Source organism: Micromys minutus, assembly GCF_963924665.1.
Source record: "Micromys minutus genome assembly, chromosome: 1".
Taxonomy (NCBI): Eukaryota; Metazoa; Chordata; class Mammalia; order Rodentia; family Muridae; genus Micromys; species Micromys minutus.
In genome coordinates this window covers 204,931,761-204,959,560 of record NC_137969.1, presented here as the reverse complement: position 1 = coordinate 204,959,560, position 27,800 = coordinate 204,931,761, and positions in this window count along the sequence as shown.

The following is a 27,800-nucleotide window of genomic DNA, read 5'->3' as shown; positions in this document are numbered from 1 at the left end:
CCTGTTGCAGATTGCTTATTTCTAGCCACCAACAAATGGCTAAATTGAGAGCAAGTCTGGAATGTAATGACGTAGCCCCAGCATGGTACTACACTTTCAAACCTGCAGATACCTGGGCTAAGTCCACACCACTCTTAGAAAACTTTACAACTTAAAGTAGAAAGCCAAAAAATCAATTTCACTTCTAATTGCTTCTGACAAACATGACCCATGTTTGCTGTTCTAGAGACATGTTCTTTATCATTTGCTCCCTCATATTCCAGATGATAATTTAATTTTTACTATACAGTCTCACAATAATTTCAAACACGATTCATTATGGTCAGTGACAGAAAGAAATGTTTGAAATAAATAATGCTATATCTCATTTGATTTTTGACATTTTTATTGGGGTTTTTTTTGAAGTTTCTAGTTCACTTAACAGCTGGACATCTAACATATATATCATTTTATTTTGAAAAATGAGAGTGTATTCTAGATGCCACCCACTTGCCATTGTAATAGATAGAATTACTGATTATATATACCCTTCTCAGCAGCAAGAGGATACACAATTGCCTCCCAGGACTGTGATAAGGGGATGGCAGTTACAATTGGCACCTAGAGAAACAATACATAATTGCTATCCACTAAACTAACAGAAAGAGAGGGAGAGGGAGATTATCTGCACAATAGCCCAAGCAACAGACAGAATCAACAACCCTCAGCCCTCATTTTTAGCAGAGGAAAAAGAAGGCAATTTGCTCTCAGAAGTACCAACTCAGGAGAAATCTTTTGTTGAGAGATGATTCATATTACATCTTTTACAAGCTCTTTTTGCTCACTCCGCAAAAGGTGAATATGAAATCCAAAAGCAAAGGGGGTTAAACCAGCCCTTAAGTAGCAGGAAAATAAATTATGGTGGCTTTGCCAGTGACAATTATAGATGAATATATGGCCAGTGATGCTTTTGGGTAGTAGAAACATAACATCAATACTTCTTTCTATAGAAAGGAATTTTTCCCTTTGAAAATTTAATGTATCCCAATAGTTGGCTTTGCTGAGTGGGGGGTACACAGCACAGGTGAGTTGATGATGTGAGTCATGGGCTCCAGTCTATTCCAACATGCCATTTCCATGTAGAGACCTGAGATACTCCACACACCCAAACAGAATTTCCATGTTGTCAATCATGTCTCACTAGGGCTGTCCTTCCACTAAATGTGTTGTGGGTTCTGATAACTATTCTGGTTTCCCCAACAGAAACTTGTACAGTTGAAAATCTGTACCAGTGAAGGATAGGCATGGAGGGGAGCTAAAGCCTATTTCCTGCACGGTGAATGGCCATGAGAGCCTGGCAGAGAATGAGAAGAAGACAGATGTCTGCAATGCCTCCTCTTCTAACTTTTAATGAGAAAAAGCGTACAGCCGTGCTTACACTGCTGAACACAAAGCCTCGTGGAAACTTGAGCAACATGGGCGTTCATGCTGTGCAACGGTGGCAAATGGAGTCACGTGTGAGCGCTCTCTGCTGAGTGAGCCATCAAGGATGCAGCCCATTCAAGCCACAGAAGCATGTGCTGCATGGGAACAGTGTTTATGTAGTTACAGTGTTGTGGTGCTGGTTTATGTAGTTACAATGTTGTGGTGCTGGTAGTTTGGAAAGGCAGCAAAAGCCCATGTTGCTTTTCTATTTTAAAAAAAAATCCACATAATGAAAGAAATTAGTGTGATCTGTCATGTTCTTAATAGTCCAGTGACTATTCCTAGTATAAACTTCATGTGGCATTGACATGTTTCTGAATGTTTTTGCTTTATGTTTGGGAGTTGCGGAAAGACTCAGATTCACTCTTGGTGAAAATAAAGCATGTTTAAGAAAATAAAAATCAACTACAAAGCAAGTAGATGGAAAATCATTTACTTATTCAACTTACTGCCCTACTTCCTGATATTCCCTCTACTAGCCCTGGTGTTGGAGCCATACAGTATAATAATCAGCATTCATACCTATTAGCAAATTAAAGTGAGGATAATTGGAAAAATTAGTAGTTCCCCAAACACAGAGTACTATTCTGCTGAGCACCATTCCAGGAAATCTGCACTGCGTGTCCAGTGCTCATAGTGCATCTTTGAAACCATTACTTCTGTTTTCAAAATTAAGAATGGAAGCTCTAAGAAATTTCTTTCAAATAGTATTAGTGAAGCATGTGGCCTTCACTGTCCTACATTTTCCAGTCCTTGGTCTAAGACTACGTACGGTCTCTAGCAAGCTGATTTTCAGAGTAACTCAACTGGAAATGAATGCAGATCTTAAGACTGTTCAAGCTAATGTAAGTTATGTCATAGGACAGACTGCTATGTGGTTGTCCAAACAAATATTATCTGGTGCCTGTAGCTTTTTTATAAAAGGTATGGGCAGAAAATTTGGACCAGGTTAAAGGCCTCAAATGAACCCTTCTATCAATACATGACTTTAAAAATATATTTTGCTGAAAACAAGGAAATGTAATACTAACACATAGAAACATGTTTAGAAATAAAATTTTTCATCTAAGAAATGGGCCTCAGGCCTTTAAGTGCCCCCACCCTGCCCAGATAGCTCACACAGTTAACTCCTTAGAACTGAGAAGTTTTAACTGTAAAACAAGTATTAACATGTCATCATAGTAGGCTATGGGACTGAACCTCTCATTCTGTCCACCTTGAGTAACTGGAATCCAATAAACAGTTCTTTTCTCCACTATCTCAGCTTAAACAAGTCAGGGAAGTTGCTCCTATACACAAGGATGCAGCAGATTAATGGGTGTTCATACATCTTAACTAGGCTTCCCTGTTAGTTCACACTGCTCATGAAAATGTCATGTCAAACATGCCATATTTTTAAAATAAATAAAAATTAAAACAAAATGCTATGTATGATCCATTGATATTAGATACTTTTGAAGCTTCCAGATGAGTCTAATGTTCAGCCAGGCTCTAGCACTATTATGGCCATCTCGGATCCAGAGTCCAGTTGAATGTGCTATTATTGCTGTACAAATAGTTTTGGCTGAGAACAAAGCCGTCAACCACCCACTGTGTTGCTAACCATCCTGTCTCCAGGATTGCTAAAACAAAATATCCTAGCAAATTCTAAATACCAACCTACTATATAATTCCCTGCCATATAAAGAAATCTGAAAGCACGGGGTAAGCTGCTTTTTGATGCAGCATTAATTTGCCCTGATCATCATGTTGCCACAGAGGACATTAAACTTAGCTTCCAGTTAGGGATAGAATGGTGTCACCTAAATGGTTTTCTACAACTGCATGAGAAGCAGTTGCATTTTTCATGATTTATTAAGTCAATTACTGTGGTGCTAAGTCTATGAAGCTAGGGACTGTGCAGGAGATAACAAGAAAACTGAGAGGAGAATATATCTAAAATCCCTTCTTCAAAAGGAAGCTGTATGGGTGTTCAATGAGAACTCCAGAAGTAAGAGCCTTGGCTTTGGTGGTGATAGGACCTACTATCAAACTAAGAACAGAAATTCTGAATAGACCCACTACAGCATCCACAGACACTGCAGCTCAGAGTCAGAACACAGACCCTGATCATTCTAGTCATTTTACATCAAGAATATCAGTGATGGGAAAGGAGTGAGTAACAAACTCACCTCTCAGTGATTTATTACCATATGCATGTAGACATCCACAGTCACCCACTCCATCACATACATCAGCTCACTCCATTTTATAGATCACATATAGGAAAGGAATCATCATACAATGGATAAGCCTGAATCCCACAGAGCTCCACCCTCAGAAAGCTATTCATTCTACCCTTCACACTCCTTAGAAATGGATCATTCATGTTAAGGTAGAAGCTGATCTTAGACATGAAAAACTTGCTGAAATTTAGCAACAAAGAAAAGAAAATCACAGGGTTTGTCTGATATTTTAAAAGAATGAGCCAAAACATGTCTTGTTTATATAAGAGATATTAGGTCTTTCAAATTCATGGAGAATTACAAAGAGCAATTCATATATGGGCATATCTGATGGATGTTTAACAAAACTTCAAAAACTTCAAAAAAGAAACAATACTTTTTTCCATATGTACTTTAGTATCTTGGCTCTCTTCTTATTTGTTTGTATCTTTGATACTTTTTAATCTTTTAATTGAAAACTGCTTCAAATGATTCATAAGCATGTGTGCATAAATATTATATACAAAGTATTCTGCATCATCTCTTTTAATCCACAATGATTAATATGATGTTTGACCAGAAAGCATATTACCAGAAATTGTGGTATCTAGCCAGGGATTGGAGAGGATATGTTTCCAGTGAAATCTGAGTTCCCTTTGGGGTTTCTTAGTATTGATAATAAAGAAAAACAAGTTAAGGATTTTATTAGAGTTTAAAAGAAAAACCACAGGGCACACAAGATATAAATCAAAACATCTTCCCAGAAGAGAGGGATGAAGAAAGAGAAGAGAGAAAGCCATCTTGCTTAAGTTAAGCTGGCAAACTGTGCAATGGAGGTCAAGTGCCTGTTTGGGTACATGAGCTGCTTTATGGTAAAAGCAAGTAAAGGCACTTTAGAGAAGGAGAAAATTAAGCCAGTGTAGGGAAAAGCACGCTTACAAGACAGAAGGAAAGGAAAAAGTATGTTTTTCTAAAGGATTAACACAACTCCACAGTCATGGTTCCCCAAGCAGCTGCACAGAGGGCGAGTGCCTGAGCTCATTAGAGGAGTCAGTTCTCACTCCGTGTATTCACATGGCTTCATATGACTGAGTCTTCTGAAGGTCTGAGTCCTTAACAGGTAACTGACCAGACCAACTGGATTAGCTTTATCTAAGGTATCTTGCATCTTAGTCCTTCACCCAATCCTACAGGTAGATTTCATTGTCATAATCAGGAAGAAATTGTTTTCCCTCAATGGCTCCTCAATGCTGCTATAATAATACCTGACCTACTGTAATGACATCTGACTATGTTATAACACTATAGCTTTGAGGGTGTCCTTGAGTTATTGCGCTTTAAATTAATTAAAAGCTTTCTTTCTGGAGTCCATGACATCTGAATTTCAGTAAAGATCCTACATCGAGCTAGCCATTTAATTTTGTTAGTATATGTATCCTGAAATTTAGTTCTTAGTCTGTGACTAAGAAGCTGATGATCATCTAACAATGCTATGCCAAAAATCATACATGACAATGAACATGAGAAGTCTAATACTACAAACCATAGTAAGAGCTCAATAAAAAATATTTCTACAAGTTATACAAAAAGTACTCTAAATCTCATTCATGTGGAACACAATAAATTTAGGAGTATAAAACCAAAGACATTTGTAGAAAATAAAATTAATCAGGTTCTTCAGTCTATAATGATCCTTAAAACCATAAGACTTTGCAAGTTACTTACTGTCCTGCTCTATAAACTAAAGATGAAATACCAACTATTGAAAGGGTTGTAAATTAGGATTTCCGCAGTGAATTTTTTGGGTGTTCAGAGTATAATTGCTCTACTGGTTAACATGTCAAAAAAAGATCTCTTTCTCCAAAGTTAGGAGAAATGAGGCTATAAAATATCTGGATTAAAATGTAAATGTGAGATCTTAATTATTCAAATGTTCAGCAAAAGTCAATTATCCTTCCATTAAAATGCAAATACACACTTGAGTTCTTGTAGGGGTGCACTAGGGAAGAGAATGATCTGTAGGGAGCAGGGAGGGAAAACAAGGAAACCCTGTCAGTGGATGAAAGGACCTAGGGAAAGGAGTCAGGCTGGGTGCTGAACTCACAAACTGTACTTCTTTAAGAAGAAAGAGGAGTTTAAATACCTATTCTATTTTTATTTTATGTGTCTGGGTGTGAGTACATGTCTCATGTATAGGGCCATCCATGGAGGCCAGAAGAAGCTCTCAAATACCTTAGAGCAGGAGTGAGAGGTGACTAGAAGCAACCTACCAACATAATGAATGCTAAAAACTGCACTTGGAGCCTCTGTAAAAGCAGCAAATTCATTTAACTACAGAGATATCTCTGCACCTCACTGCCCCTACCTTACCCCCCCCCAAAAGACTTTTAAAAGTGACAAGTGATCCAACAGTCTGGAAACAAGTGATTAATTCCAGAAAAGGTTATCCTTGCTTAGAGAAGTCAGTTCTACTACAGGGAATGAGCACCAATGGGAAAGAGCATCGGGAGATAATGGCTGACTTGAAGAAAAACAAAAAGCAAAGAAGACAACCTGTCTGGCATTGTAATCCAATAGGTAGACAGGAGATATGATTATGACAGTCTTAGAGCCTTAGAGAAAGCCAGCAGTTTAGACGTTGTCTAAACTTCATTTCCAGTTGTTGTGTGTGATAAAGTACTCTCACAAAACAGGCAAAGGAACAATAGATTTATTTAGCTCACAGTTAATCACTGTGGGGAGGTCAAGGCAGCAGGAATTTTAAGCAATTATTCATATCAACAGTCAAGAGCAAAAAGGATAAATGAAAGCCCACATACCAATATTTATCTCCACCTCTCCCCATATATTCAGGCCAGGATCCAGCCCTTAAAACAAAACTGCCCAAATTCCAAATTTAAAGTAGTTCTTTCTATCTCAACCAACCCAATCAAGATGGCCAAGGTAAACATAATCTACACAATCCTATTGGAACTCTCTTCTCAGAATATTCTGCATCATGTGAATCAAAACTAGCCATAGATGATGCTATGTAAGATTTTCTTAGGTAGCAGTATGGAGAGGTAACAAATTTATCCCTATAATTCTAAAAACAGAAATGTAGTGAGAATTTTGGTTACTTTACAAATCCAACTCCCTGTTGCATGTGGTTTTTACTACCCCACTTTAAGCTTTGGGCAGACCACACTACCGCACGCGCGCGCGCGCGCACACACACACACACACACACACACACACACACACACACATTATTTTATTTTTTAATGCTTTTAGCTCAATGGCTGGGCTCTTCTAAGCTTCTCTTAGCTAGCATGCTATTCTTTTCACTCCCAGCTCAACACCTTTAAATATGCCCTCATCTTAACTGTGTTTTTAATCTCTCACCAGCTACCTCAGGCCCAGTAGAGAAAGTGGCCAGTGGTCACTTTACCCAAGATCTTACATGACTGATAGCCTATTCTATATCTTCCTGAAGCATGGTAAATCTTTTTCCTCTCCTGAGTCTGCTAGACTGCCTGTGAAGAAACTGGAAGTCCTGCCTCTTCTGCACAGCCAATAGCTGCTAGCATCTTTATTGGTCAGTCAAGAACCAATTGTGGAGCAGGACCTTCAGCATTCATTCCTAATCAGAGCATCAGATCCACCTCGGACACTTTCCCTCTCTTTCTCACTTGCCCTCTCCCCTTGTGGTTACAAGTCGTTAATACTCTGGACTCTCCCAGATGTATCTGCCTCTATATTCTCACACATATCTATAAAAAGTTTTCTCCTCTACCATATCTGGGAGAAATCACGTTCTTTCCTTTCCTTTTTATTTATTTTCATTCATCCTTGATATCTCAGCTTTTGGCCACATTATTCCAATTCCTGTGGTTGTCGCAACAGTGCTTTCTCTACCACATACGTGCTCATGATTCTTATAAAGACTTTTGTCATTGAATTTATTCTCATAGAAGTACTCTGACTTAATATCTGAAGATCCTTTACTCTTCAAAAGCTTTTTTTTCCACATTGTCTAAATCTTGTTGATTGTAGGAATCTGCATGCAGACATATTTTTGAAGACCAAGAATTTGAGCCGTGGCAGAATATTCTGGTTCTGCAAACTATCTTTCATCAAGTACAGAAATATATACAAACACTCTCAAATGTCAGTCTGTTATATAGCAAATCAAAGTCTCATCTAATAATTAGGAACTCAAATAACGTAAGTCCAATCTTGATAAAGCACTGTTGAAATTTTAACCATAGCTCATACTTCAAAAAGTATTTTCCATTCATGAACCTATTACAGCAGAGAATAAAGCATCCATTCTCAATAGAAAATAGCATAAACAGCATAGGATGTATGACGGTTGCACACAATCTTACTCCAAAATGTAGAAATTTAAGGAATAAAGAGGTCAACTACCCAAAAAATGTTTTCTCTTTTTTTCTGTTTTATAAAGTTTTCCATTTTTAATTTATTAAATTATTTTATTTATTTAGATTTCAAATGTTGCCCCTATTCCCAGTCCCCCCTCCCAGAGTTCTTCATCCCGTCCCCCTCCTCTTCACCTCTGAGATGGTGCTTCCCTACACAACCACTCCCCACCTCCTCAAACACCCACTCACTCCCACCTCACCTCCCCCACTATCCCCTTTTCCTGGGGCATCAAGTCTCTACAGGATTAAGAGCATCTTCTCCCAATGTGGCCAGATAAGGCAGTTCTCTGCTACATATGTGCCAGGGGCCAGGCCAGCCCACGTATGCTTTGGAAGGAGGGGTAATTGATTACTTTTTAATTTATGTGTCAAATGTTATCACCCTTCCTGGTCTGCTTTTCACAAACTCTGCATCCTTTCCCCATCCCTTTTTGCCTCTAAGATGATACTCCCCCACCCATCCACCCATTCACTTCTGCTTCACCCTTCTAGCATCCCCCTTCACTGGGACAACAAATCTCCACAGAACCAATCACCTTTATTCCCATCGATGCAAAAAGGCAATCCTCTGCTACATATGTATACATGGGATCCACCCCTGTATACTATTTGGTTGGTGGTTTAGTCCCTGGGACCTCTGATAGGTCAAGTTAGTTGATGCTGTTGTTCTACCTGTGGGGTTACAATCCCCTTCAGCTCCTTCAGTGTTTCCCCTAACTCTTCCATTGGGGTCCCCAGGCTCAGGCCAATGGTGTGCTGTATTTGCATCTGTCTTAGTCAGGTGTTGGCAGAGCTTCTCAGAGGACAGCCATAAGAGGCTCCTGTCTGCAAGCACTTTTTGGCATTGGCAATAATGTTGGGGTTTGGTGTCTGCAGATTGGATGGATCCTAGTATGAAATGGTCTCTGGATGGCTTTCCTTTTTCTTTTTTTCTTTCTTTCTTTTTTGTTTCTGCATTTCCTTTACATAGGAAGAATTCTGGGTTAAATTTTTTGAGGTAGGCGAGTGGCCTCTTTCTTCAACTGTGCCTATCTACTGGAGGTAGTCTCTTTAGTTTCTATCTCCCTACTGTTATTTCTGCTAAGGTCCACCACATTAATTCCTGGCAGCCCCTCAATTCTCTGGCATCTGGGACTTTCTAATGGTTCTCCAGTTCCCCACCTTCTTCTGTTACATATTTTTCATTATTCTCCTGGCCCTCTTCATTCCCTCCAGACTCTTCCCTTACTAGTACCTTTTCATCTTCACTTAAACACTAGACTCAAAGATCATTGCAGTTGTGCACTTCAGCCAATCCTGTACATTTGACATGTGAGCATCGGGAAATAAGAGGAAAGAACAACAAAGAAGTAATTCAAATCTAAGAAAAAAGAGCTTGGGGGAAGAAGTCTGAGAAAACAACATTCTTTGTAGCTTCACATATTAGGGTACTCACAAGAAATAAAAGGCAGCAAATGAAAAATGGAAAGAGAGGAAGAGAAAGAGAAGAAGGAAAGAATGTGAGGGGAAGTGGGAAAGAATGGAGGGAAGAGACAGTGCTTGCTACTCAAGCCTGGCCATTTGAGTGTGATTCCCCCATACACACATGTTAATAGTAAGTAAAATAAAAGTGTTTTAATTTTGTAAGTCTAACTTGAAGACACATTTTAATTAGCTAACTAACTAATTTACAGCAGAAGGAATGAAACCCTTCTTTCTGACAGACCCTTCCATTGCCTTTTAGTATCTTCACTTCCCAGAGAAATAGGTCTGTGAATCTGCTTTATAAGCACTCAATAAAACCATGCCTGCCTATGGAAGTCTACACACTGTCTGGCTATGGAAGTCTGCACACTGTCTGCCTATGGAAGTCTGCACACTGCCTGCCTATGGAAGTCTGCACACTGCCTGCCTATGGAAGTCTGCACACTGCCTGCCTATGGAAGTCTGCACACTGCCTGCCTATGGAAGTCTATGCACACTGCCTGCCTATGGAAGTCTATGCACACTGCCCATTACTCTGTGTCTTTCCTTTTCCAACTGCTTTTGTTCTAGTTCCTGTTTTTTTTTTTGTTGTTGTTGTTTTGTTTTGTTTTAAATCTAACTGTTGCCAGGACACAGAGGATCCCATGCTTATTTCACTAACAATCCACTGTTTGGTTTTTTTCATCAGAAGTTGGATAATGTTACTATTTAAGGAGAAAAGGCAATACTTTCTATGAACTAGCATGAAAATTAATGTCTGAATGACCTCAAAGGTCATAAATAAGTGTCTTTTGAACTAAAAGAAGTAGTTTCCTTTTAGGTCAACTGGAATTTCAAAGTGGCATAGATTTTATGGTCAATTCCTTAAAGCTACTAAAATAGAATTCTCCAAGAAGGCAAAAGAACACAAACTCAATTAAAGGAAGCCAGTAGTCTCCCTTAGCATGTAAAGTGAGTATATCAAAAGGCAATTCCACAGAAAGATGAACGGGGAAGGTCATGTCTTTCTTTCCGAAGCTAAATTAAGATAAATTTCAAAAGCTTTCGTCTTAACACCTTACTGAAGAAAATTGCATCCCTTCCTACTATATTTACTAAGGTTGCTGTGCTTCCTGCCTTTAATGACCAACCTCTTTGACCACGCTCTGCTGAAATCTCATAAAGATGAACTTCAATTATAAGTGCAGCACAGAGCCAAGGTTGCATAAGCTAACTGCATACAGCTGTCTGGGGTACAATGCCTAGATGAGGAAGCCACCTCTCTTATTTTAGCTCCATTTTCAAGCTGTCCTTGATTGAACTGACCAAAGCATTATATTTTCTTTACCATCTTTTTTATCATCTCTCTTTTTCCGATACACACAGGAAGAAGATTAAAAGAGCTGAGGCCTCTAGCCCAGCAGCATTAGTGGATCACTTTATGTGACCTTGAATTGCTGGTTTCTAATGTTTCTGCTGCTTCTCTCAAAAGAGTTGGGGCACTTCCTGTCCAGGGAGGCCTCCCAGCACCTGCAGGGAGTGATTGGGTGTCCTCAGGAGGGTCTTATCTGCTAGGATTTTTCAAAGATCTCATGTGCACCAAAGGTTAAGATAGATGTCATTACAGAAATAGACCTAGATTCCAAAAACCTGTAACTACGGCTAGATGCCATTATCAGAGTCTTTATATCAAAAAGGAAAAAAAAAAGTAGGAACTTAAATGACGTCTTCGTGTTGTCAAATATTGGCTATTACTTTACCTTATTACATTACTCTGAATGCCAACCAGTGTTACCTGCCTGTTTTTGACCTGGATTTGCAGATCCAGTGCCTCTGTTTTCACCTATTGTCTCCTGGGATAAAGCTCTCCTCTATGGATCCTTTATAGTAATTTAATTAACTAGCATCAGTCATAAAGCTAGTATCAATAAAATCAACAATAAGTATTTAAACCCCAGCCAAATACTGAAGACACAAAGAAGCTTGTAAATACCAGTTTATACAAGTAGCTAGGCGTCAGAACATACCCTCTGCTGTCAGTTCACACTGTCAACACTACCCTCCCCAAACTCAACTCACACTCTCAACACTACCCTCCCCAGACTCAACCCCTGGTATCCAAAGCCACAGCCATGGTGTTTCCCAAGATGATTTCTTTGCCATATAAGAAGAATAACAGTGAGTGGTCTGAGTTTCTTTAACCACACATCTCATGGTAAATATTTATTGTGCTGATCCATTGGAATTCTATTGCTATCCAAATGAAAGCATCTTCATTTTAGTGAATATCAACTAAAATGTAAAGGATCCAACCTGGTAAGAAAAAAAAATGTGGTATCTTTTTAAAGCACTGCTTATGTATTGTTTGATCAATTTAAAGGTTTGTCATGAAGTTCAAGTCTGCTTCTAGCCAAAATTTAGAAGATGTTTGATAGAGTGTTAAAGATACAAATGGAATCATTATCTTTTGTAAATTTAAATTTTACCTTTATGTGTTATTTGTGTGTGACAGTGTGTGTATGTGTTTGCATGTGTAAGCACAGGGGTGCTTACATGTCATGGCACATGTGTGGAGGAAGACAAAGAGCAGGAGCCAGTTCTCTTCTTTTTTTAATATTTATTTATTTTATGTATGTGGGTACACTGTCGCTGTCTTCAAACACACCAGAAGAGGGCATCAGATCCCATTACAGATGGTTGTGAGCCACCATGTGGTTGCTGGGATTTGAACTCAGGACCTCTCGAAGAGCAGTCAGTGCTCTTAACCGCTGAGCCATCTCTCCAGCCTGTCAGTTCTCTTCTTAGACCATGTGATTCCTCTGACTGGACTCAGATCCTCAGGTTTGGTAGCAAGTACTCTTACACACCAAGCATTCCTATAGACCCCAGGATTATCATTTCTTAATGACAGAAAAAGAAAAGATTGCTGTAATTCTCTATTTTGCAGTATATTAAAACTGGCACAATATTGCCCTCACAGACTACCATGTCACTAAAACACAGAATCCAAAGAATTTGTCTTTACAGTTTTGTAAAGAGCATTCTAATCCCAATAACTAATCTATTTGCCTTACCCCAAGAGCCAACTGAAAACTACAAATTAGGATAAACTAGCTTTCTTATTCCTTTTAGCGATGTAGCATTTAGTCTTCAGAAAGAGCTACTGTGATAAACAAACGCGAGCTTTCCTTGCTTTCCTTTCCCCTTAGATGGAATTCATGTTCCATTTCTAAGTTTCCTCAGTGTCTGCTCAGTGGAGTAGCTGCTGGGCCCATGGTCACAGCCTGCTTCTGACCAGGCTATTCCTCAGAGATCCTCTGGAGAAAACAATGGCCCCATAACCATTTAATTCTCTCAAATCCTCATGCCTTCTTAATTGATGTGCTTACCTCTTTTGGTTACTTTCAGGATAAAATACAAATGGTTTACAACAATTGATTTGTGAACCTGAAATGGATAACCTCATAAGTTACTAAAATCTATGTATTTAATTAATGTCTTCTAACTAATGTTAACGGCCTATGCACAAAATAAGAGATTCAGTTCAAATTCTAACACTTTGAGGTTAAGGTTAAATAAACTACAGTATTGATTATGCAGAATACAGATATGCTTTAAGCCAGAAATATATCTCAGCTATCTAATTTCTATGATTTTTTAATTCCATACCTTCCTTGAGAATTTTTTAAATATATATATCAACCAAGCAACAAACCCAAACAAAGAAGCCTTTGCTGAAAATATTTTTTAAGTCTGTATTTTCCTAAGAATGTTTCATTTATTCTGTCTTTTCAAATAACTTCCAGATTAAACAAGAAGGTGACGTTTTCAATTACTTTAAGCACAAAGTATTAAAATAGAAGAGCGGGGCTCTTGGAAGAATATAACCAGCTCCTTGTCTTCCATCTTGTGGGGGGAAGGGTTGTATCATGAGAGACAATGTCATTGTTTGTCTAAGATCTTGCAGAGAAACAACCCACAGATGTATAAATCTACACCAGCATTCACATAGTCTCAATATCAGTACATGGAAATGATGATTCAGGAACATGAGTCCCAGAGGCTTTTAGAAGTTCAGCCTCATCAAGGAGAAGCCTGGGTTCTATCTTCACTCCAAACACTATTCAAACTAGGCAAAAATAAATAAATAAAAAAACATTGCAAGTTAGGTATGGTTATACACACCGTTTTTTTAAATTGGATATTTTATTTATTTACATTTCAAATGTTATTCCCTTTCCAGATTTTTCCTCCACAACCACCCTAGCAGATCCTCCTCCCTTTGCTTCTATGAGGGTGCTCCCACACCCAGGCACCCACCTACTCACTCTCTTTCACTCACTGGCTTGCTTGCTCGCTCACTTGCTCGATCTTGTCTCACCACCCTAGCACTCCCCTACCTGGAGCCTTCACAGGACCAATGTATTTGGGAGGCAGAAACAGGAACTCTGTGAGCCCCATGCCACCCTGATCTACAGAGTTCCAGGACAGCTATTAGCATTCCTTCTAAGCCCAGCCCCACAGTGACCAGGCAAAAACCAGGTAAATGGGGGGAGCTGCTTGCCCCCTCCTCACTCTCTTATGTTCTGTCTTACCCTTTTACTTTTTCTGTTTCTTCTCTCCCCATCCCCCATGTGTTTCTGGCCACCCACTCCTCTCTATCTCTCTGTGTGTCTGTCTCTGTGTCTGTCTCTGTGTCTGTCTCTTTATCTCTCTCCCTCTCCCTGCCTTTCTTTATCTCAACTCCATTCTTAACTCCTCTTCCTATGCCCTAAATAAACTCTGTTCTATACTATATCTGGAAGGTACCTCAGGGAGAAGGGATGCCTTAGTATGGGTCCGCAGAGTCACCCACTTACAACTTACCATTCTGCACCTCTACCAAACATATCCTGCTTCTTTCTCTTATAAAACACAACAACAGCCAAGGTTGTTGCTCAGAGAAACAAGACAGACAGACAGACGGACAGAATGCATAAAACAGGAAAAAAACACTGTTCCAAATCAAAACTAATCTAAGTCATCTTGATTATAAGAATTTCAGACTAGTCAGAGGGAGGAGTTAAGACCAGAAATCTGTGGTAGTCATGGGAATTAACATTCATGACTGTACATTTTAAAAACTGTATATCAGATTGCTATTTCTAATTACTTGAATCATTGTGAGTATCCACTTTTATTTTTAGTCACTCTTGACTGGAGAATCCCTCAGATTCAGAGGCAAGCAGATGCATTATGAATGGAGGAATTGTTCTTAGGCTCAGATTTATTCTCAGATTTTTCACAGGGAAAACCGCATATTTAACGTTTTGTCATACCTTTATAGGTCAATTGCATAATGCTTCATGTACACTTCATCTGAAGATGAACATTTAATGGGATGTGTCAAGAATTCCCTTCTCTAGCTTGAGTTGGCTTTAAAATGCCATCATAACTACAAGGATGCCACCATGTGGCCAAAGGGTGCTTTCTTGAAAGCTGTATAGCATAACCTAAAGGGTACATGTAGAAAATGCACAATTTAAAATCCAGATTTCATGAGTGAAATTCTGATATTTATCTGACCTCATAGTCTGCCCTAGCCTACTTATAATTCTCTATTTAATTGACTAGTTCCCAGTTCATCTGCAATGTAATTCATTTCATTTTTACTAAATTCTCAATTCCAACTGTCATGGAAACAGAACAATCACTGCTAGGGCTTTTACTGTGAGAAGAAGCTCATCGTAAGGACAATGATGATCTTATGCATAAGATAAAGGCATGTAAAGCATCTTTGTACCCTTCAAACATATATTCAGAGTAAAGCAATTCTTTTCTGCTCTTCAACCCTTTGGACAATTGCTTAGTGCTCCTTTTGTCAATACTAATGAACCACTGTGTGTCTTTCTTTTTATATCATTATTAGACAATTAAAGACATGCTGAACGATGCACTTTCTAAAAATGACAGTCCAAAGTGGTATAGATTTTTAGAGAAGCAGCAAAAGTGGGTCACTTTAACAAAGGAAATTACACTGCAAGTGGATCTTGAAGAACATGTACCTGTTATCCTCTGTATCAAAATAACCAATTTCAAGCACTCAATGAATCTTTTTCATTAAAGCAACTTGAAACCGCTATTATTAGAATGTCATTACAGGAAACTCCAAATGCTACTGCCAATCATCTAAAGTTCAGCAAAATGGAATCAAAGAACAGAGCCAGAATGCATTCATCTCAAAACTCAGTCTTGAAATTCACAGGCAAAGTGTTTGCAGTAGTTTCTAGGTGAATAACCTCCAGGCTCTCTGGTAATTTGATAAATATGGTATCCAAGACTTGTGTGTTCTTAGCTCAGAGAGAGTGGCACCATTGGGAGTTATGGCCTTGGAGTAGGCGTGGCCTTGCTGGAGGAAGTGTGGCACTGTTGGGGCAGGCTATGAGGTCTCCTATACTGAAGCCCAACCCAGTGTGAAAAACAGTCAGTCCCCTTCTGCTTCCATCTACTGAACAAGATGTAGACCTCTCAGCTCCTTCTCCAGCACCATGTCTGCCTGGTTGCTGCCATGCTTTCTACCATGATGATAATAGACTAAACCTCTAAAACTGTAAGCCAGCCCCAACTAAATGTTTTCCTTTGTAAGAGTTGCCTTGGTTATTATGTCACTTCACAGCAATAAAATCTTAACTAAGACAGGTTCCTATATTTGAATACTTGGTACAGAGTTAGAGGAATTGTTTGGAATAAATTAGTGGGTGTGGTATTGTTGGAAGAGGAGGGTGTGACACTGGGGTGGGCTTTGGGGTTTCAAAACCCCAAATCATTTGCTGTTAGCTCCTCTTTTGTCTTGTGCTTGTGGATCACAGGCAGCTTTCCCCTGCCTGCCATATCTACTGTCACATCCCTGCCATGATGACCATGGACTGGCCCTCTGAGATTGGGAGCCCCCTTTATGCTTTATTCTATATGTTGCCTTGGTCATGGTGTTCTGTCACATAATAGAACAGTAGCTAAAACAGTTAACTTGTCAGTTAACTCTTCAAAATTGTTCAGAGATAATTTACTGTAAAATTATTATCCTGACATCAAGGTGATTAACAAAAGAACCAAAAATTATTGGCTAAGAATGGTAAAATTAAATATTATCAACAAACACAATGATACAGGCTGAAAATATGATGCTTCAGGTTTTTTCTTACACATTTTCCAGAAAACTTTTCTTTCTTAGCATGTTGGTCTGATTCTTTTTTTTTTAAAGCAAGGTCTATATAGTAATCTCCAGACCAGCCAGGATCTGTTAAGAGACAGAGACAGAAGATAGAGATAGATAGATAGATAGATAGATAGATAGATAGATAGATAGACAGACAGATAGATAGATGATAGATAGATAGATGATAGATAGATCTATATGCATACACACATATGTTGAGAGAGAGAGAGAGAGAGAGAGAGAGAGAGAGAGAGAGAGAGAGAGAAGGGAATACAGATCTACAAAACTATAAAACAAGACTAGGAAAAACAAATTTACAAAACAGGACTGAATTTCAGGAATTTGGAAGTGATTAATAGGAAAAGAAATGCCCAAATTATCACAGCTTTCCAAATAAAAAGTATTAAAGTCTATGTCTTTTCCTATGACATATCCTAATAACCTCGTCACTAATGAGGACACAGCCTCCCTTCTGTTTTGCTTTTAGAGACGAAGTTGCTACAGTTCTTGTTCTCACCCAGGACTAAACCCAAAGGCCCCACTTAGATTTCCTCTTCCGTATCAGCCATACCCACTGTGCCCTGGGTTCCTTTCATCTATGCCGTAATTGCTACTACTTGACAATACATTTAAGTTATGGAGATATAACAGTTTAAATGCTGTCTTCATTACTTTTAGCTCTGAGGCTTGGTTTACTAACCCCGTGATTCAGTTTTCTCTTTTATAAAATGAAGACAAGAGTATTTACCACAGGAAGTTGCTAGAGAATCTAACCAACAAATGTGAAAGTATAAATGGAGAAGCACCAGCATCCATAGGCTTCCTTTCTATAGTTGTGGTCGAACATTGCCATTGCCACCAGGGCTTTCCTTTGTCGTCCACATTTACAATTGCCTGCATCTTTAGTCTATCTTAACCCTGCACCTCCCCCTTCCACTAAATCCTGTGTGAGCCTCAGTACCAAGCAATTCTAGGTAAATTACCACATTTACTCATTTGGCTTAAGGCTGTCAGTGAGCTCTTCAAGTAGAACTTGCAGAACTTGTTGGCATATAGTCTAGGCTCCGCCCCACAGTTACCTGGCAACAGCTAGGTGTGCCTGACTCACTATGGAAAGGGCTGCTTGCCCCTCCTCTCTCTCTTGCTACTTTGCTCTGGCTCTCTCCTCTTGCTCCTGCCCTCCGTCTCACCCTCCCCGCCCCCACTTTCCAGTGCACTTGGATGGCCTATACTCCTCAACTCTCTCTGCCTTTCTCTGTCCCTACTCCTCTCCCGATGCCCTGAATAAACTTTATTCTATACTGTCTTATAGCTTGGCCCTCAGGTGGAAGGGATGCCTCAGCACGGACCCACAAAAGCATCCACTTCCCAGATACCTTACTGCACCTCCATCAACATATCCCTTTCCTCTTTATTTTTATAAAATGCAGAGGTGGACGAGGGGCTTCCATCTGTGGTGCCTGCACCACGAACAGCTACTCAGAACTGGGGGAAGGCCTAAGTGTTTGAAAGAAAGACACAGTCTATTATTCCTGTTACCAGAAAGTTTTACTCCATCTTGAACTGCAGTCTCTCTCTACTGCCTGCAGTCACAGTAATATACACTCAGGTAATTACAGGGTGGTATGCAAATTCCCTAGCTGCTGGATGGAAGAGTTAACCCCTAGGGCAGACCTGCAACCTGAGGAAACTGGGAAACAGGAAGGCCAGGTGTGGAGTGGCTAGTGACTGGGCCAATTAGCATACCAAAGGGAGAGTGTACCTCTTATGAGAGTCGAGGCACACAAGCCAGCAGTTTAACTCACCCCAAGCGGATGGGGCTTTGGCCTGGTTATTCCAACAATAAAACACAAGAGAATTTACTATTGTCTTACTGGTAACAGTAAACTCCAATACAGCCTTGTATACATCAATTCGAAAATGAAACAACAATGTTAGAAAACATTAAACAGAGCCACCAGACATCTTCTTAAACTATATAGATCATCATTCTCCCTCCTACGACAAAATCCCAGAGATGGCACTTTTCCTTCAGTTTACAATTTATATTTCCTTATGCCAATTTTCTCCTGTTTATAAATTTTTATCTCCTAAAGTCCAAATTCTTTAGTAGCTAAATTACCTGTCTTTTGCAACTCTTCTCATAATTAGAAAATTCTTAAGTAAATGACGACAAGATGTATACATAGAGGAATGGGATTCTTAATGATATGTGTGTTAATGTCAATAGACAGTAAGTTAGCAAGTATCAAGCATAAGATTAAATTGTCGATTTTCAACACAATTTTTCCACTATATTGTTTCCTCTGCTCCTTCATTTTTTGTTGCTGTCTTTTGTTTGTTTGCCTGTTTGGGTTGTTGTTGTTTGTTTGAGAGGTCTTGTGTATCTTTAGGTCTGGAACTCACTGTATAAATCAAGCTGTCTGCCCCCAGCCTGTGCTGGATTACAGGTGTGAGCCACTCACCCAGCCTTTGCTACCTCACCCTTGATGTCAACAGCACTGAGAAATGAAAAGCTGCCTGCCATTTTCCTTCTGAAAATGGATTTCTCAATACTCTAAATCCTTAAGAAACTGAGATGGTTTCAAGTATTTGTGATACAGAAATCTATTTTGCACAAAACAAACACAAGAGATGTGTTTAATCTCTCAACCAGGCAATGTCCCTATATCTGGAGACAAAGAAAAAGGAGGGGCTACAGAGACAGAAAGTTAAGGGGTCCACTAAAGTAATCTCTGGCTGAGACAGCCAAAATGTGTTTCTTTCCCTTTCTTTTTTTGGGGGGGAAGGGGCAGTATTTTTTTCCTTTTTTTTTTTTTTAAATTGGATATTCTTTGTATTTACAATTCAGGAGCTAAAGCAGAGCTAGGCTGCTGTGCCTGAGTGCTTCAAATGCAAATGGACACACTGCCTTCCCCTTCCAGGGTCCTAGGACCAAAGAGCTGCAGAGAAGGTGTTAGGACATATTGATCCAAATCCAAGTAAGCAGAGCAATAAGGGGATGCCACCGCCGGGAGCAGTCTTTCACAGGCTTTGCCCTGCTAACTGCCTTTAAAACACTGGCTTAATCCAGTGAACAGGGAATTAAAATCTAGGGTGGGACACCTGTAGGAGGAGAAGGTTTTTGATAGCAAAGTGAAATTATATTTCCTAACTTCTATTCCTGAGATAAAAATCTGTAAAATAGGTAGCTATGGATTCACAATACTAAGAGTGTAAAGATTTCTCTCATTTGATTTCCACCAGAAATTGAAGAGATTTGTTCAGGGCCATTTGCAATTGAGGAAACATTCAGGAAGTTATCATTCATTATTATTTACAAATATCATAGTCTGGGTTCAAACTCATATTTCTGTCATCTAAACCCATCCACTCACCCCCTGCCTACCTCAGACTCCATTGTCTGTTATTTGAAACAAATATTTCTCATTGCTCACCCATACCTCAGGTAAATTGTTCATCTGCTAAATAGCTCCCCTTAGTGGAAGTATGACCATGAAAGTAATAGGTACTTTCATGGGACTGGGACTAGAAGACACAATGTTCTGGGGAGAAGCTATAGTCAAACTGGTGCAATTAGACTCAAAATATCCATTTAAATATACTTTTTAATAAGCACTGAGCTTGGGCTAGATCTCAGCTGGATATATATATATTTTTTTCCAAACTAATTTTTTAAGGCCAAATGTCATTCTCATCTAAATAATAAACCATTGTCAATGCAAATGCTAGGAGTTGTACCAAAGAGTATACATGATTAGGATCCAAAGCATTTAGTAACATCCAACCTTCTTCTAACTTCAATTGCAAATGAATATGTTGATTCAAATTATTTTTACATGATATGAAATTATTTTAATTGAAATTAATTTGAATAACGGGTTTTGTTGTTGTTGTTGTTGTTGTTGTTGTTGTGTTTGTTGTTGTTGATAAAAGTAGAGCTCACAGAGGTTTGCCAAGACCAAATAGTTAAAATACTTTGTAAAAGAAACATAAGTAAACCCCAAGGATCCTGGCCACCTACTGATTAGTATTCTTTCTCTAATTTTAAATAGTGATCCAAAAAACTTTTATATAATAAAACTGACAAATTGAAGCTATGGGGTGTCTGATGACCAGCCCCCAGAGTAAAGAGAAGTAAGTTCTTTGTTCATGCATAGATCCCGGGTAACTACACTGGTGTGGTATGGCACCTCAAGCTGTCATCTCTAAACAAACATCATTTGTCACAGCAGAGTGAGATGAAGCACTTGACACAACCACTCTGTCTCACCTGTGGGTGATACCACAAGAACAGAGAGATAACAGAAGAGAAGGAATCCCTGGGAGGTCTCTTTCAGAGGCATTGTATTCCTACCATTTGACTGTGGTGAGTAAGGGCATATTTTATTTAACCATTTAACATTTTACTTCAAACTCATAGACTCAGGCTGCTAAATAATCTCAGAACACTGCATAGCTCATAAATATAGTTCCTTGCATGTGCAGTAGGCTGTTTAAAGTTAATGTGCTTGCAAGAAACAATTCTTAGCATTTGCTATTGTTTGTTACAACCAGGTCCTCTGCCATCCATATTCAGCAATAAATGAGAACAAAATATAGGCAACTCTGATCTTGCTCAAGACAATCAAACAAATGCTAATGTTTATTTACAAGCATGAAGAGAGGAGGCATGGCAGAATTGCTGATTGTGTAAATTTATAACAAGGTACAAAATGGAGGTTTACAAACCCAGGCTCCCATTCACCTACAGACCCCAATTCCCTCCTTGTGTCCTGTGGTCTGTTTTAGAAGTGTCTGAGGTGAGATCATGGAATATTCAGGAAACACATTGACATGGTTGCCAATCAGACACTTGAGTTGGGGCTTATGTCTGAGCATGAGTATTGCACCAGATATCTATTCCCATAGAAAGGACAATCAGAATCTACTTGCTCTAATCAATAGAAAATTCTCTTAACCAAATTCTTGAGTCTTAGAGGAAAGACTTTTGTTTTGGTTTGGTTTTTTTGTATTGTTTTATTTTATTCTTTTGCACGCTGTCACTCTATTTGAGATCACCACAAGGCAGCCTCTGGGTAACTTCTGCTGACTCTGAGAAAGAAATGGAAATGTCAGAATGAACCTCTAGGGGGTAGGCAAGAGGAGACTGCCAGGTTTCATCACCAGAGAAGTTTTGGGAGACAGTACCATTGGGAGAGAGCACCACTGGGTGACAGTACCATTGGGAGACAGTACCAATGGGAGACAGTACCATTGGGAGACAGTACCAATGGGAGACAGTACCATTGGGAGACAGTACCACTGAAGACAGTACCATTGAGAAACAGTATATCCCTGAATCTGCTACCTTCTGAAACTCAGCTTTGCTTTTTTTGGCTTTAGGAGGGGTTTTTTGTTACCACAGCATAGCTCAGCTTTTTCTTACAGATACATGGGGCATTCTTTCCCTATACTCTATATATACCTCTTTCAAGATACTTTGTTACCAAAAAAGGTGTTTCAGGTTTCTGTTGGTTTTCTCAGATTTGGAAATATGTATCTGAACTACACCAGGTAAGCATCTCTAATTAGGAAAACTTAAACTAAAAACTACCCCAATTTCTGCCATATATATTCCATTCTTCTCTAATTACCCCATTCCTTTCTATCTACCTTTCTTCTCTTATAGTCTGCTTTCAAGTCATATATAGCTAAATCTGTACTTTATATGTGAGAGAAAGTACAAAACATTTGGAGCAGAAAAAGTACTGGCTGGGTGGACCAGCAAGGAAGAAGAGGGAAGTTCGTGGGAAGTGTGCTAAAAACAAAGTCTAATGATGCATGCACAGACAAATGTCATGACGAAACCCAATACTCTGTGATTTAAAATACTCCAAAATCTGAAATGTTTTAAGTGCCACCTATGTACCTCACAGACAGTAGAATTAAAACAGTTGCTGGAAGTGTCTGTATACATGTGTGTGATGCATATGCCTGTCTTTCTGTGTGTGCGTGCATGTGGGCACCTCTGTGTTTCTCTCTCTCTCTCTCTCTCTCTCTCTCTCTCTCCCCCTCTCTCTCTCCTTCTCCCCCCCCCCCCCCGTGTGTATGTACTTTGTGGCTCCTGGTCTTTTCTACAAAATAATATTAAGAACAATTTCAAAATCAAAAAAAGAAACAGAGCACTTTTGCAAGTTAAGAAAAAACTTTTATTATTATTATGTTTTTTTGCAAAATCCTGACATGGCCTACTAAAAAGGTTATTTATAATCCTTATTGTAGTGTGAATATTCATTTTTCCTGCACAGAGGGTACTTAATATAGTTACATACCCCACTGGCAGCATTATGTAATATGTGAGTATAAATTACTCTACTACTTTTTAAAAGTATGAAACATAGCTAGCTGGTCCTAAGGAGTTTACATAATAAGCTAGGGACTCATATTTCTCCTGATAACATTTAACCATCAGCCCCCACAATTATGTGTTTAAATTCCACAGGAAATTAGCTAATCCAATCTATGGGGTTCCCAAGAGATTCTTTCCACAACTAGAAAGGCTTCAGACTCTATGGTGTGATACACAGATTTCTCCCCCCCCCCTCCTCATCCCCCCTACACACATACACACAATCACTCCAAGATGTCTACATCCTGATACATAACCTGTAACTATGTCATCTTAAGTAGATACAGAAACTTTACATGTGATGGAGTCAATGTCCTGAAGGCAGAACAATCTACCCTAGTTCCTTCACTGGCATCAGCACAGTCTTAGGTAGGGTATTTACCATGGCACGGACAAGCTCAGGGTGATGAACAGAGACTTGACTCTGATGATAAGCAGAAGTCAGAAAGAAAGGAAATGATGTGAAGATGCAGCAATTGATTTTAAAGGAAAACAAGGGATGCCAGAGATGAGCTCTAAGGACTGAAAAAACAAAAAGACAAAATGTCCCTGGAGCCATTGTAAGGAAACTTAGACAGCCAGTCCTTTATTCCACCAACAACTGTAAGAAATAAATGTTGTCATTTTAAGGCACCAAGTTTGTCATGGGTTAGCTTTTATAGCAGCAATAAAAAACTAAAATAATGGGAAAGAAAAGGCCGTTGAGGTAGAAACTTCAGCTTTTGCCTTCTGTGCTTAGCCAGTCCAAAAGAACCACAGGCCTTGTCCTCAAGTTGTACAAAATATTTCTTTCTAAATTTTGGATGCCTTTTACTTGGTTTGAAGAAAGGAAAGTTATATGTGCTTCTATTTATATACATTTATTTATTTATGTTCTTTTTTTGTTAGGACATTTGAAATTTAAGGGTTATAGAAAGTGAGAAATGTTTAAAACATTTTATGATTCAATAATTCCATCTATTACAATAAGTTAAAGAATACACAATTCAAAAGGTCAAGGAGAATGGTGTTCAAGCACAAAAAAGTCAGCAAGTGATTAATAATACAATAAAGAATCTATAAAGCTAGGCCAGGAACATTGCTCAGTAGGTGAAGGACTCACTGTCAAGCCTGACAATCTGAGTTTTACTCCCAGAACTTATAGAAGAGAATCAACACCCAAAAGTTGCTCTCTCTACTCCACATGTGCACCACAGTGTGGACATGCTCCACTGCCAAACACACACACACACACACACACACACACACACACATACATGCACACATGTAAATGTTTTTAATAAAACCTAAACTACACAGCTATTTTTTATCATTATAAGTATTGAAACATAGTCAAAAAGAATGGCACATGGTGAATAATGCCTTGGGCAACTGTCACAGAGGCTCTAGGAAAAAAGCAGAGGAACTTTCCCTCAGGTACCTTGTTTCCCTAAATTGTTCTTGGATGTGATTTCATGGCTCCCCTGACAATCATTTACATTCAATGTATAAGACATGTTTATTCTTGTTGGATGTCAAAACATAGCTATAGAAACCAGTCTGCTCAAAGTTCCCAGAATCTGGTTATGGCCTCTGCCTTGTTTCAGACTTTCCCAGGTATAATCTATTGGATGCTACAGGCAGTTGTGTTTAAATTGGTCAGTCCAGAGAAAAGTTCTGGGAAAGGGTTGATCTGTTAGTATTTACTAGGTGCTTACCAGCATTTATTTGCATGTTTTTCTAATCATGTTTTTCTGAACTCTAAGAAACCTTATTTGGCTCATTGCTTTCTTTGATGCATCCATGTATAAAAATACACTGAAACTGAGTTAGTATTTTCTATAGCATTAGACTGTAGTCTGCCCCACACTGTAAGGTTCTCAGATCCCAAGCTTGCTGACACAGACTTGCATGTCAATAAAAGTAAAACTGAAGTGGTAGAGAATAGTTGTTCTTTTCTAACTAAGACGGTTTGCCTTGCCTGAGCTTCTACAGGTATCTGCTAAAAGAAGGCCAGGGCTCTCAGAATGGCAACACTGATAAAGAACCATTCTTCAGGAGTCAAAAGCAGGGCTTTTAATCACACATCAGTGTTAAACAACTGTACTTAAAATAATATAAAAAGCCACAGAGTACATCAATACAACTCACTTAAATTTTCTGACTTCCATTTACTCACATCTAAGTTTACAGTTAGTAATTAAAGAGTAACAACATTTCTCAAGTATTGATGCTTTGAGCTAAGCACATGAACGGAAGTGAGACACTGTGTGCTTCAATGGTAGAGGCCTTCTGTGAAGCCTTAGGTTTGCCCCAACAACTCATACATGCAAGCATACACATGGTCACACATGCACACACACACACACACACACACACACACACACACATAAGCACACACAGGCATGTGTGTATGAGTACATGTATGTGCATGCATGCACATAGGCATGAAAATGTGGTGACACATCAGGTGAAAATGCCAAATAGTTTACACAGAATAAGCAGAACTGACTTGTATTCCCATACAACACAAAGCAACACTGAACCATCATATTTCCTGCAAACACCCAACAGAAGATGCAGTCCTTTGGCTCTGCTTCAGTGATTGAAGACCCCAAACAAGGTGGCAGCAAGGAGAATATCCAACATTTATTGAATGCCTAGCATATGCCAAGCACTCTTCAAAATATTTTCATAAGTTTCATTGTTGGGTGATTTGCAGGGAGAGGCATTCTGGGTTTGAACTCAGAAGATCATATTGTACCATTGAGCCCCAGACACCTGGCAGGCATTTTTATACTTGAGTCATGAAAACAGTTAATATGTTCTTTCTTTGTTAAAGGAACTGATGCTCATAGACAAAAATATATTTCAAGATTGCTAGGATGAAGGAAAGAAATGACTAAAAGTCAGATAATTTAAATCCAGTGTCCAACCATAGCTTACTGAGAACTAGATGAAAGGGTTATCTAAGATAGTCTGCTACGAAAAATAAGGTTGTGGTGAAAAACACAGCATTCAGTTTTCATTTCCACTGAATTCTCCTCTCTACTGCATTGTCTGACAGGACTCTGAAAGACCCTGGAATTATTATGCAACTGAATGATTGGGTTTAATCCCTGAGGACTTTTCTCTGGAGATAAACTCAAAAGAAACAACAGTTTGTTTTCATTAGAATGCAGGAGGTAGGCATGATTATATGGTGTGACAGTTTCTAATAACATTTTAAAGCAAGGTGTTACATTGAAATTATTTTTTTATTTTGATGTCAGATAGAAGAGAGAAGATTTCTAATGTCCTAATTATTTTAATTTGTTTGATACTTTATTCAATGTTGAGTTCTTAAGACTCCTTTCTAAATAAGACTAGGTATTTACATATGAATAATTAGATATATTCTTTGTTCATGTTGTACTTGATAAAAATCAAAGAACTCTCAAGGTATGTCACTCTATAGATTACCAATGTTGGACACTAAGCAAAAAAGCCAGTGGTTGAGTCAAGGACTGTGTTCAATTCCACAGAGAAATACAGAGGCAGAACCAATACCTAGAGCCTTTAACTAACAACTTAGCAACATCGGTTGAAAACCTTCAACTATTGCCTAGAACATTCTCAGTGAAGTACTTTTCTTGCCCATGCCTCAGCATGTCTCCTTAGGATCTCACCACCCCCTTAAAGTGTCTGTCCAGTAAGGAAATCTCAAGGCAGAACTTCCAGGAGCTCTGATTTCCCGTCTTACTGAAGGCTCACTAGGTGCAGGGATGCAAAGGGATGAATATATTCCTGCATTGAGTATTTGTCATCTACTGACACGAAGCAGTCATAAGGGATGTGCAGAGCACTATGCTAAGAGTGAGTGAGTCAGTGACTGGACAGCTGGTGTCTTTCCAGGCCCTGGAGTGATCTCAGAAATGTCCTCCTCAGTTACTGTCTCTAGTTTACAGGGATGCAGGGAAGTTATATGGAGAAGCTATGTGATGTGTGAGATATATGAGATAAAAACACTGATTGGAGGAACTATTTCAAACCAATATTTATATGATTATTAAACTTGGCTTTCATCTTCTAGGCTAGTATGCAAGTTGAGGGCTTAGGTTCTTAGAACCTGACTACATGGGAGTTAAAACCCTCCATCTTCATAGCTGTTTGATTGGAAAATGGCTACAGGCTTTTTTTACCTAGGCTTGTAGGCAGTCCTATTAGATGAGTATCCCTAATAGACTTATTTATTATTATAACATTGGCAAGACGTTATTTACACAATTTTACACTGGAAAAGGTAAAAGCTATTCCTTAGATTGGTCTTACAATCTCTACGGTTGGTCTTACAATGAAATTAAAAATGTATGTAAAACAGCAACTATCCCATGTGTTGTGGTTATTAATCTCATTCTCCACATCATCTTCATCACCATAACTACCATTTACTCTTGAATTGCTTCTAAACATGCATTTTATTTTATGAACATTATAATTTGCCTCTGTATGTAAATTTACCACATGTATGCTAAGTGCCCACAGAGGTCAAAAGATCCCATGGAACTGAAGTTATAGACAACTATGAGCTACAGTCTCACAGTTGGACGCTGTTCCTCTGCAAGAGCAGCAAATGTTCTTAACTGCTGAGCCTTTTCCCCAGCACTTTGAATTTCATCGAAAAGACATAGTTTATGCATACTGTTATATTTGTATTTCTC